Here is a 12,778-nt window from a genome sequence, read left to right as displayed (position 1 = left end):
ATTTGTTTTCAACTGTTGCTATATTTTACTCATTCATTGGATAGTATGCCAGATACAGTTCTAAATTAGACAGTCGTCCACATGCAGTACATTTCAGGAAGGCTTATTTAAGGAAAACTCAGGAAGCTGTAATATCTTGTAACAAGCCGGTTACAGTATGAGAACTGAAGATGAGATGAGAAAGAAAAAGTGGGTCAAGAATAGAGTTGCTATGGCCAAGTTTTCAGATAAATCACAAGTGAATTATGGCACAGCCTACAGACAATATACTATTAACCAAACAACTGTTTGTTAGGCTTCAATTCAAGCTGTTTTTTCCTGCAATGTACTAGTAAACCTATTTAAATAGTTATATTGTTTGATGCATTTCTCCTGAGCTAGTAGTTTGATGCACTTTCCCTGAACCAATAAGGTCTAATTTTAATGTACAGTACTTACTTTACATCACACAGTTCACTTCAAGAGCACAATAAGCACATGTGCACACCTTTTTTTTAAAAAAGAAGGCTGAGCACACGAATGCAGAGATGTACATGACTAATTAGCTCCAGGCAATTTGCTCTTCAGCACGAGGTTGATCCCCAGAGCACAGAGTTCTACCTCCTCTTTGATCCCACTAATCCCTGTACACTGGAAACTCCCACACTCATTTTCAAAGCCAAAAGGTCAGGCAGCAACACATATGATGTCACAGCACTTTGACAGTTGCAGAGGAACAAACTTCTTCCACATGGCAATGAATTCCAACAATTTGTTCAAGAGCACATTGTATCCATATGAACATTCATAAGTGACAACTGCTGCGGGGCTGGATCGAGCTGTTCTTTACCAGTATTTCCAGCAGATAAGGTCAGCAGATAAGTAAGCATAGGACTCGTTTGCACTTAACGCTAAACCACGGAACATGCTGAAAGAAGCCCGAGCACTCCCCTCTTTTTCCCTGCATGATAAGGAGAACACCTACTACTGTAGTATTTCATTTCAGTTTCCAGAAATACTAGCCTGCTATGTTCAAACCAGAAAATGGGTTAAAATTGGGGTAGGCAACATGGTGCCCTCCAGGTGTTGCTGGACTTTAATTTCTGCCATTGGCCCATGCTGGCTGGGGCTGTTGGGAGTTGTAGCCTAATTGTATCTGGAGTTCACCAACCACACTGACTACCCTTGGTTTAAAACAAACACTAATCGATTTCTAAACAAGTCAAGTTCAAAGCATGACAGTTGCAAACCAACTAGTTTGGCTTTGGTTCATACATAATAAAACCTGAGGATCTGCAGAAAGTGAGACTATAGAATTCCTCCCACTGTAACCTTGGGCTCATTCCAGCTTGTGCACATAACACTGAAGTTTAGCACTATAGGCATGAGCTGGAACAAACCCAAGCATTAAGTGCAAACCAACTCATTCAACATGCATTAGTATTAAATCATATTCTGCTTAATAAATTTACATTCAAACATACAGAAAGTTGAGCGTATCAGCATCTAGTCCCCTCATACATGCATTGTACAACAACATGTACACATACTAGCCACCAAGTTATGACCTAGTGAATCAAAAGTGCATGTTCCAGAAACAATATATTTATTTTTGTTAAAAGAAAACCTTTTGGCAAAGTAAATTCAAGACATTTGAATTGTTGGTATCAGTCAGCACAGGAAAACATTTTTATTAATTATTATTATTATTTGTTGTTGAACTAGATGTGATTAACATATTGCTCCTAACGATTTGTTGAACAAAACAGAATCTCTTAAATGGAACAAGATTATTGCAGTGGCTTTTTTTAAAGTATGTGAGCTGCAAATATTGGAGGATTGTGCAAGAAAAATTAATTTGAGTTTTTAAATCTCTAAGTTTAAATCCATGTTATGGCAAGTATCACAACTTTGGGCCACTTTGCTCCAGATGTGAGCCACACTACCTTTTAAATGGTTATCTGCACAATCATATGTGATCATAAAGCTAGGTAATCACAACATGCAGGGACTGGGTGAAAACTAAGATTGAAGATAAGGATCTGATCAAAGTCTAAAGAAATCTTCCCATGTATTTTCTGTCTGAACTCCCATATCTTCAAGACTTAAAAAAAGTCTCTGAAGAATAATTTAATCCTTCACAATGTGGAGGTTTTCAGTCTTGTTCTGTAAATGCCCATACAGTACTAACAGAAATGAAAAGTATTCATTTCTGGGTATTTTACAGGGCCCTTCATATTTGAGATGCACAGATAGAATATCCAAGGTTACGGTATCATAAAACTATTTCTGAAATTAAAAGATAGACCCTGGAAATTTCATTCTTTACAGGTAAATAAGGGAAGTGTAGATTAAAACTTGGCCATTTTCTTGAAACACTTAATTGGGCTTAAGATTTACAAGTGCTAATAACCACTTTGGGGGGCCCTTTTGAGGTCCAGGAGGCAGAATATATTTGTATACAAATAAATAAGAGTTTAAAAGTTTATGGCATTTCTTGCCAACCTCAATATTTAGCAAGTTTCAAATACCCTTGAATTTGTATCACACTTTCCTTCTACACTGATAGCATTGCATACCTCACTAAAATAAAATAAAAAAGTTGAAAATAAATGTTTGGTAAAAAATTAATTGTAGTCTATCAATGCGTAGCTTAGCATCTACCACAACCAGAAGAAAATATAGGCAATTGTTATGTACTACTAAATATGCAAGCCCTTCAGCTCAAGATGGCATTCTCTTGTTTCCTCAACTGCTGAGTAAGATGACAGTCTAACCAGACTGTGTATAATTTTGGCCAAGTAGGATACGGAAATGTGAATCAAATATATTCAAATAATATGCACACTAGCTCTCAAACACACAAATCTGGTGATGAACAGTACACATTCTACTACCAATTCATTCACAGATTCAAATGAAGGTGGCAATGTGGCAATCATTTAATAAGACACATTGTTTCCTTTTGCAGTAAAGCATCAGTCTCTTTTCTCACAGCATTATTCTATACAGTCATACCTCATGTTACAGATGCTTCAGGTTACGTGTTTTCGGGTTGAGGACCACAGGAAACCCGGAAGTACCGGAATGGGTTACTTCCGGGTATTGCCGCTCGCGCATGCGCAAAAGCGCTTAATCGCGCCAGCGCCTGTGCATACGTGGCACTTCAGGATCCGAACGCTGCGGGTTGCAGATGTGTCTCCGTCACGGATTATGTCCGCAACCCGAGGTTCCACTGTATTTTGAAAGCTTACATAGGAGCAACAACCAATGTGACTCCTGAACAAACCCCATTCACTGAAAGATCTTAAGCTAAACTTTCATATTAAGTCTCTTACAGGTTGTTTAACAACAAATATGGCTGCTTCAAAAGAATGGTTCTATTGAAAGCAGTGTTAAATTTCATACCAGAATCTCATAGAATCATAGAACTGTAGAGTTGGAAGGGCCCCAAGGACCATCCAACCCCCTGAAAAGCAGGAAATTTTACAAAATGATATCAGCCATCTAAATTTGCTAAGACCTTATATACATACACCCCATAACATCTCACTACCTTGCATTTCCAGATGCTACTTCTCCCTTCTCTCCCCAAATAACTTCACCCAACACAGGAGATTCATTACGCCAGCAGTGATTAGGTACTTGTGCATTGCTAACCCTTTCAGTGATTCCAGTGGACAATAACCCAAACTTCAGAGAAACGGTAAACTTTGCAAAATTGTTTGCAAAAATTGTTTCCTCCACTTCAACTGACATTACATTCAAGACACTTTAAGAAGCTAATTTAGACCATAATATTATGATTGATTGCATGATAATAATCCCATAGATTGTCATACCCTACAATCTATTAGCGCTGTGATCCAGAGAAGATGCAATGCAATGGATGTATCTGAAATAAATGAATAAACCCTTTTTTATTCTTTCCCCAAAGCTTTGGGAGGACAGGTGTTACTTGAAAAGAAAAAAGAATATTGTTGCAACTATGGAAAACTAAATTCTCCTTTTTAGTCCTAGAGTTTCAAGAGGGAAAAAATGTGCGAGGATAAACATCAGTGACAAGGCCTTGCAACTCACTCACACAGTTCTTTATAGTAAGCAACAAAGACAATCAGTCACACACTCAAAGGGAAGAATGTCTACCAACATGTCATTAGAACATTAACAAGGACAAAATACTAGCTTAACACTTTGATTCCCTTATCAACAGCAGGGTTCCTATATAAACAGGAAAAGAGTGTTGGAAAAGTCTAACTTTGTAAGCTGAGCTAACCTCAAATGGGCTTCCTCAAATGGAAGTGCTGTTTTAGATGAGACAGAAAAAACTCAGTTCCTTTGTAATCTTTATTTCTTCACTGGCAGTCAAAATAAAGCTTAAAAATAGTATGCATTTTTGGAGTGCAATTTTTTTCCCTTGAAGTCTGCTAACAACACACAACACAACACCTTTCCAATATCAAATTATCTGGCAAACAACAGAAACTGTTTCAATGGACCTCTTCCTTGCTGCCCCTTCTAAAACAGGTACATGTATTGATCTTACAGAATAAGGAGAAGCATTTCCAGCCCAAACCTGCCATTTATCAAGGAGGGTTCTCACAACTCTAAGCAAAAACAAAAACAGAAGAAAACAAATGTATCCACTTCTCTACTCACCACAGACAAGACTGTCATCCCTTCCATTACGTTAGTTAGCTCTTAAAGGCCTGTCTGGACCCTAAACAAACACCAATCGCTTTCCCTAACCTGCTTCCCATATTCTCCACCCACCCATTAAGAATCCTATGTCAGATTCATAAAATGAGGGTACAGTTTTACCCCAAAAATGAAACATCCCTAAATTCAATTCTCCTCATCTCCACATACCAATCCACCATTTCTTAAAAAGAGAGAGATGGAGAAAGCATAACTTCCAAAATCTCTTGCTCTCACACTCATCCACGTCAATGCATAAATTACTCTTATCAACCTCTCAGACCACAGCGGAGGAGAACAGTGGAAGAAAATGGGACAAAAAAAGATATCTCTAGGAGACAATGTGAGCGAATTAATAGTCTATGAGAGGGAACATGAATCTGTCAATCAGAAGCCTGCCTACATCCTTCCTTCCTTCCTCCCCCCCCCAATGTTTCTTGTGTACAAGTCTCAGTAGAAAGAGGGGGTAGATTCTCTTTTGCACACACTCATTCCCCTAAAGTCTCTCTTATTCCACAACTCCTCCCCCTTAAACAAATAATAACCAAGCATGCCTTTTTTCATGTCTTAATACACTGCAAGTCCGGATACGGACAGAAAAAGCAGAAAATAGATATGAAAAACATTTATTCCAATCCCCTGAAAATCAATGGGGAAAGGACCCAGAGATTTGGGAGGGGGAGAGAAGAGAGAAAGAAGAGGGGAGAAAGCAACACAATCTTTTAATGCAGGCACCACAAACCACTTCAGCTATTATTTTATCTTATTATGACTTAGCTCGCCAAAAAGTGCCTCTTCTCAATCTTGAAACAGATGCATAACCACCACAAAGTATTATGTCTTATTGTGTGTACGTGTCTGGTGTTTATATATATAATCATGTAATTTTTATTTGACTGTGGCATTAACTTAAGCATGTGTGTCTGTAAAAAAAAACCATATATACACGCATGTATATCTGTATATGTACACAGACAATACGTTCAGATATTTGTGCTTTATACACACACACACATTTTGCTTACAGCCATGATCAAATCAGAATATACATAAACATATCACACACTAGTGCATATACATACTAGGGTATACACACACACAAATATAGCCAAACATGTGCATTTCTGCTTCCCAGACTATATGTGCGTGCATCTTTGCTACCTATTATTTTCATGCAAATACTACAAAAACTTTAATTTCCCCCTTTCACCGCCTAGCCTCATCCTCTCACCCCAAATTGCAACTACTTGAGCTAGACGAGTATACAGAGACACACACACAAACACATGTGTGCATTTTTTTTTACTGCCCGGAGACTATGTGCATTTTAGCTACCAATTATCATCATTGTCATCACACTGATACTACAGAAACTTTTGATTTTCCTCACCTGCTCACCCCAATTTGCAACTGTTTGAGGTAGGAAAGGGGGGGGGGAGATGGTGGCAAACGAGTTGGAGGGGGGGAGAGAAGCAGAAAGAGGGAGGAACCTTCTCCCTCATTTTCTCTCATACTATGCCCCCCTGAACACCCCAACCCCTTAACTCCATCACCTTCCTAACTTGGGGTAAGGACTTGAGGGGTAAAATATATCGCATCCCCCCCACAACTCCTTGGCCACCTTCTCCTCCAACAGCCCCCCCTTTTGCCGCTCCCCCACCCCATAAATGAGCACCCGCGCCCACCCTCTTCGCTCACCCGTTTGCTTCTTTCCTTCCTCTCTCGCCGCCGCCGCCTCCTCCTTCTTCCTCCGCTGCTCCTGCCGCCGCCTCCCTAACTGACGCTCCTCCGGAGACACTGACACCGGCGCACGGATATCCACGGGGCGCTATTTTTAGGCAACACGGCCAAGGTGCTGCCGGAACTACTTCCACTCTCCCCCCCCCGCCCACTCCCCTTCAAGCCTCTCTAGGCGGGCAATGTACGGGTCACACACACCCTTCGCTCTCGTCTTCCTCCGCCGCTTTACACAGCCGCCGCCCCGCTACCCGGGCCGGTTAAGTCAGCGACAGGACCCGCGGGTGCTCGAACAGCCGGGCGCGCGTCCCTAGGCTCTCTTTGGCTCACTTCTTTTCCTCTCAGAGAGCCGCCGGCCGCGAGGACTATGTTTCGCTTAGCAGTAGGGGAGCGGTTCGGCCTCTCACGTTCTTCACACCGTCAGGACCCCGATGCCACGAGGTGATTGGGCGGAGGGCGGGAGAGAAGGCTGTCAAGGTCCAACCAATGGACGGGGGAAGCTGCCGGCCAATCAGCGAAATGTTAGTAGGCGGATACCTCTGCCTCTGTTTGACACAGCGGCGGCTCCAATCAGGGCGCGATACACAGGATAACAAATGACCAATCGTTACTGGGAAGCGCCGTGGCGCTGTTCCGAACGGTCCTTGACAGGGTGTAGAGAGTGTAAAGAGATGCACGCATGCGCTCGGAGCGTCCTCGCTGGCTTCTTTTTTCCTCCAGGGAGCAAGTGACGCATAGACAAGGGAGGGGAGCAGGGCGCATGCGCAGATGGAATGATTCCCTCCAGTTTACCTCGGCGAGGATTGGTCGGATTTGGAATAGGCTGAGCTTTCAGCCTCCGTCGCTAGACGAGATCGGTATACGAGACTTTACCCTCCGCGACCCAAAAAAGCAGCCTAGCCACGCGCCGCATAATATTTTCACACGCGCGCGAGACACAGACCTGGAGACACGCGAAATATGCGTTGTGACAGGAGAAGTGTGATTGGTTGAAAATTGTGTGAGAGAAACTCTCCGCCTGACGCCAGCCAATCACGTCGCTCCTTGCAAAGGGAGAAAACACTTCCTCACGCAACTTCTAATGTAATGTAAAAATGTCACTTGTTCTGTTCTCAATAAAACCAGCTTCTTTTTCTACTTCACTTTTTAATGGATAATTTTACCACTAGTTATAGTTTGTTTGGCTCTATAAATTATTGGTTTTTTAAAAAGAAAATCCATTTGTGTTTGTTTGTTTTTTGAAACAATAAGGACACTTAAGAGAACAATAAAACTTTTAAGCAACAAGTCGTTTTAGGTAGACCGTTTGGATGTGTCCCCCCCCCCCTTATTAAGCAGAATATAGTTCTAGTTAAATAAATAAAGCAGTGCAGGACTTAATTTTGTGAGGGAGATGCATACTCGCTGCAATCTTTTACTGACCCGTTTATGCTCAGAGGTCTGACCCTTAGAGCAATGGTGAGGAACCTATGGGCCCCCAGATATTCTTCGACTACAATACCCATCATCCCTTTCCATTCACCTTGGTAACCATGGCTGATGAGAGCTGCAATCTAATGATGAATCTGGAATTCGTTGAAGCTTCCTTAGTGTTACAGCCTGAGTTTTATCGCTTGGGCAATTCCTTAGGCCTTGAGTTTTGAGTTCTAGCAGACTGTTTTAGGAGCTCCTCTGAATAAAGCTTCTTGTATTAAAAAAAACAAAAACTCAATTTCTCATTCTTGGCATCTGTTGTTGAATGCAGAAACATTACCAAGTCCAACAACATCTGGAGGGCCACAGATGTGCCTTCCCAGCTTTAGATCAGATTTGCCCAACTTGGGACTGCTCAGCCAGCCCATGAGTGCCCTCAGGAAACCTCTATTTTTGTTGCCATCTGGAGAGCGAACCTAGACAACAATGTGGCCATCATTCTCGTGCTCAATCATTGAAATAAAAAGTGGTGTGTGTGTTATTTTTAACAGTAAAATGAGCGTGAGATAAAAAGCACTGAACTCTCTGAGCTCCAGCACCTTCACTCCCCAACCATTTCTCCGTTTTCCCAACTCTAATACCAGAAAAAGATAAGCAGTGGCTGAAGCAACAGGGTAGGTAATGCAAGGAAGTGGAGAAGTTCCACCTTGAGATAGAGGAAATCGTTTACATTAAAAGGTGACTCTTTCAAGCAATGACATCATATGAGATTGTGGGACAGGATTGGGGAGGCTGTGCCCCTCCATAGGTTGCTGGACTACAAAAGTAATGAGGTTTAACTGTGGATTTGTCCATATTTTAGCTGGATAGCAGCTGTTTGAGAGGGCTCTCATGAGGACAGTGAACTTAAATGGGAAGCTGCAAATGCACATTAAACTCAGCCTTGTATTCATAACTTTCATAGTCTTCCTATTCCCCCACAACAAGAAAAATCCCAAGAATATATGTTCAGAAAAAATGAATTTCTGTTAACTATTTTTTAAAAAAATGCAGTGTTGAACTTTAGTGTTTGCAAAATGGTAAAGCAAATGGGAAATACTGGGCATGTTTCACTTGCCAAACGCCTTCAGGGTGTCCACTTGTGCAATGGGGCTTTCTCCCTCTCCTCCCACTGTATAGGGGGGGTCAGGAGAACCCCTAGAATAGCACACAGGGGGATGGAAGGGGCAGATCTGTAGATAGAATATTTGTAATAGTGTGACGTTGACTTTCACCCACTGTCTCTAAAATATAATGTGCAGTTTTCAATTCCAGTATGTTTAAAATCCTTGATATTGGTAAAAAGCACTACATATTAACCTTTAACATTATAACTTTTAATACAAACTATGCCCTAGTTGTAGGCCAGGATACTCTCCATGTTTTTCAAATATAAACCCCTATCTCTTTTGATGCTTTGCTCATTTCTTTTAAAAATTGGTGTTAATGTTTCATTTTAAAAGTGAGTAAAACATTTCCAAAACATCTCCTGATTTTTATTAGCTATTTGTGGTTTTGCCCATTAAATATTAGCAATACAAAAGCTTTTGGCTGAAGACTCAGCTGGTGAGGAAAGTCTTGTCACGCTTCCCAACACATGTCATTTCAATTGCTTCAAATACTTTTCTGACACAGAACAGAGTCAAAAGTACATGGCTTATGTGTCGTATTGAAGCTGCCTCCAGCATATGCATGCAAATATTATGCAAATTGGCCATGGCATTGTTTCAAGATGGTGCTCTATCATGGTGAACAAATATAAATCCCAGATTGCAGCCTCGTAGATTGCTCAGGGTATACAGTCTTGACATGCAGAATATATTCCAAACTTCTTGGTGACCAGAACTATGAATAATGCATTTCCAAACATTGCATAATGTTCAGGTAGTCAGAAATAATCCTAAACTTATACAGTAATGGTGGCTCCATTTCTACCTGCATAGTCTATCTGCTGGCGGCATAGATCTCCTGTTGTTTGGGCCTCTTACTGATGTAGAGTATCTTAGCCGTCTCTGACAACAGGCGCTCCTGGCAATGTTTAAATCAGGGTATTTCCCATTCCTCTCAAATTGGAAGGAGCTCTAGGATTGTCTGAGTCATCCTCAGTGTATTAAAAGCTCAGCTTCAGCTAATGCTTAATGTGGGGTGTGCCCAGACATTGTAAAGGATGTAACAAGTAAGACTTATGCTGCAACATTGCAGCTTGCCTGCTCGCTGCTCCACGTACCCTGGAAGAGACGTTTTGTAGCTCTGTTCAGTTTTTCAAGGTGGGGGAGTTTCAGGAGTGTTAAAGGGAAAAAATGATCTTTTCTCTCCCCACCACTTTGCCAGCCTTCCCTTGTCAGAGTCTCCAGTAAAAGACTAAAGGTAATGCGGGTGGCACTGTGGTCTAAACCACTGAGCCTCTTGGGTTTGCCAATTGGAAGGTCAGTGGTTCAAATCCCCACAACGGAGTGAGCTCCCGTTGCTCTGTCCCAGCTCCTGCCAACCTAGCTGTTCGAAAGCATGCCAGTGCAACTAGATAAATAGGTACCACTGTGGCAGGAAAGTTAATGGCATTTCCGTACATTCTGGTTTCTGTCCAAGTGTTCCTTTGCGCCAGAAGCTGTTTAGTCATGCTGGCCACATGAGGCAGAAAGCTGTCTGTGGACAAACATTGGTTCTCTCAGCCTGAAAGTGAGATGAGCGCCACAACCCCATAGTCGCCTTTGACTGGACTTAACCATCCAGGGGTCCTTTACCTTTACTTAGTATAAAACTATACTCCTTGAGTGGCAAAATTAGTGATTTCCTGGACATCCCAACATTTTCCAGAATACTGCAGCCGCAAGCAGACCTAGCCCATGTCGGCAGTGTCACTGTTGCCAATTTTCCTCAGAAACAGCTCAAAAACATCTAATTTCTCTGCGATTTTGCTCAACAATTTTATGTCTGAATTTTCACTTTGTGAAATATGGCAACCCTAGGCAAAATGTATAAAGTTTTTGCATGTTAATAAAAAACATATATGATCTTCCAGTGCTATCCCTGTGCACATACTCATGCTGTTAATGAATTATTGAAAATGGGAGAGAACCATGTTTAGTGAAATATTTATTGTAGGCATTGCATTCAGATTACAGGTTCAGGAAGTACAGAAAAAAACAAAAACACTCCCTGACCATTATAGTGTCACTTGCTCAAGCAGCCCAGATGCCTTTCTAAACAAGCATTTTCACGCTTATCCAGAAGCACAGAAAGAAATCCTTTTGTTAACAAAAAGCAGATAGATCTGACTCAAGGGATACCCACCCAATGTCATTCCTTGAGTTGTGCTCACAATGCTTATGATCACACCCATTGCCAGAGCATATGGACAGGGGAACAGGAAGGGCTGAGTAGAAGCATTGTGAATCTCTGCATTCCAACACAGAGTGATGCAAGATTGTTTGGGGATCTTCTCTGTGGACACATCCTAGTTATGGAATTCTCTTTGCCTAACCCACAAATTGAGGTTTTGTTTAGGTTGAATGTTCTTAACCTGCAGTCCACGGACCCCTGGGGAAGTCTGTGGATGGGCTTCAGGGGGACCGTGAACTGGGCACAAAACAAATATAATACAATGAAGTACACTATGTTCAAAATGTTGTGCTTGTGTGCCTTTTTCTGAAGGCTGTCCACAGTTTTCATCAGATTCTTAAGGTGTCCTTGAATCCCCAAAAAAGTTAAGAACCACTGGTTTATGCAGGTTTTCTATTAATCTATAAAGGTTTTTATGCTGTGATATTTACATTATCTTTTTATTTTATGTTGCTCCTTTTCCATTTCTGATTTTCATTTATTTGCTTATTAGCCACTTTGGGAACCATTAAATAAAAATGCTAAAAGCACAGGTTTGCTTTAGGGATAAAGGCGAAATTATCTCTATATATTTCTCGTTTTAATGAAAAACTACCTAATTTGCACTTCTTGAACCAATATCTGTTGTTGTTTTTTAATGATATTTATTAAAATTTCAAAAACAAAAAATTACATAGTTAAAGAGAGAAGAAACAAGGAAAAAATATATATAAAAAGAAAAAAAAAACATACAAAATACAAAGTACAGGAAAAAAAATAAAAAAGAAACACTTAAAAACAAATTAATCCTTCCGTATCTTACATTTCATTTCCTTGCTTCCCTGACCTCCTCTCACCTCCCTTTTTTGTATTCCAGTTCAATTGGTTAATTCAGCAATTCCTTTCCCTCTTTGTTTATATCTTAGTCCTTTAACTTAATATTTTATAACTTTAGATTCTCACCTATTAACCATCCATTTTTACATACACCTTTATGACATTGCTACTAGAACCACTTAATTTCATTCTAACATCATTCTAACATTCATTAATTTTACAATATTTCTGTAAATAGTCTTTAAATTTCTTCCAATCTTCTTCCACCGACTCTTCTCCCTGGTCTCGGATCCTGCCAGTCATTTCCGCCAATTCCATGTAGTCCATCACCTTCATGTGCCATTCTTCCATAGTGGGTAGATCTTGTGTCTTCCAATACTTTGCAATAAGTATTCTTGCTGCTGTTGTGGCATACATAAAGAAAGTTATATCCTTCTTTAACACCAATTGGCCGACTATGCCCAGGAGAAAGGCCTCTGGTTTCTTCAAGAAGGTATATTTAAATACCTTTTTCAATTCATTATAGATCATCTCCCAGAAAGCCTTAATCCTTGGGCACGTCCACCAAAGGTGAAAGAATGTACCTTCAGTTTCTTTACATTTCCAACATTTATTATCGGGCAAATGATAGATTTTTGCAAGCTTGACTGGTGTCATGTACCACCTGTATATCATTTTCATAATATTCTCTCTTAAGGCATTGCATGCCGTAAACTTCATACCTGTGGTCCATAACTGTTCCCAGTCAGCCATCATT

General features: G+C 40.7%; 1 protein-coding gene across 8 annotated transcripts in view; it reads right to left on the bottom strand.

The window, feature by feature from the left end:
- MEF2A (myocyte enhancer factor 2A) overlaps window positions 1-6,841 on the bottom strand; it is a 91,405-nt gene extending 84,564 nt beyond the window's left edge. For 3 of the 8 annotated variants that reach the window (XM_080980426.1, XM_080980428.1, XM_080980429.1), the window contains exon 1: window positions 6,376-6,566. The gene's annotated coding sequence lies outside the window, so the exon portion shown is untranslated. Of the gene's footprint in view, window positions 1-6,375; window positions 6,569-6,615 lie in introns of those variants that run through there. The other 5 variants (XM_080980424.1, XM_080980422.1, XM_080980423.1 and 2 more) reach the window with 4 other exon arrangements.
- Between the last annotated feature and the right edge of the window lie 5,937 nt (window positions 6,842-12,778).

This window comes from Podarcis pityusensis, assembly GCF_964106645.2.
Source record: "Podarcis pityusensis genome assembly, chromosome: 14".
Lineage (NCBI taxonomy): Eukaryota > Metazoa > Chordata > Lepidosauria > Squamata > Lacertidae > Podarcis > Podarcis pityusensis.
The sequence above is the reverse complement of the archived record's forward strand: the minus strand, read 5'-3'. Positions and strand labels throughout refer to the sequence as shown.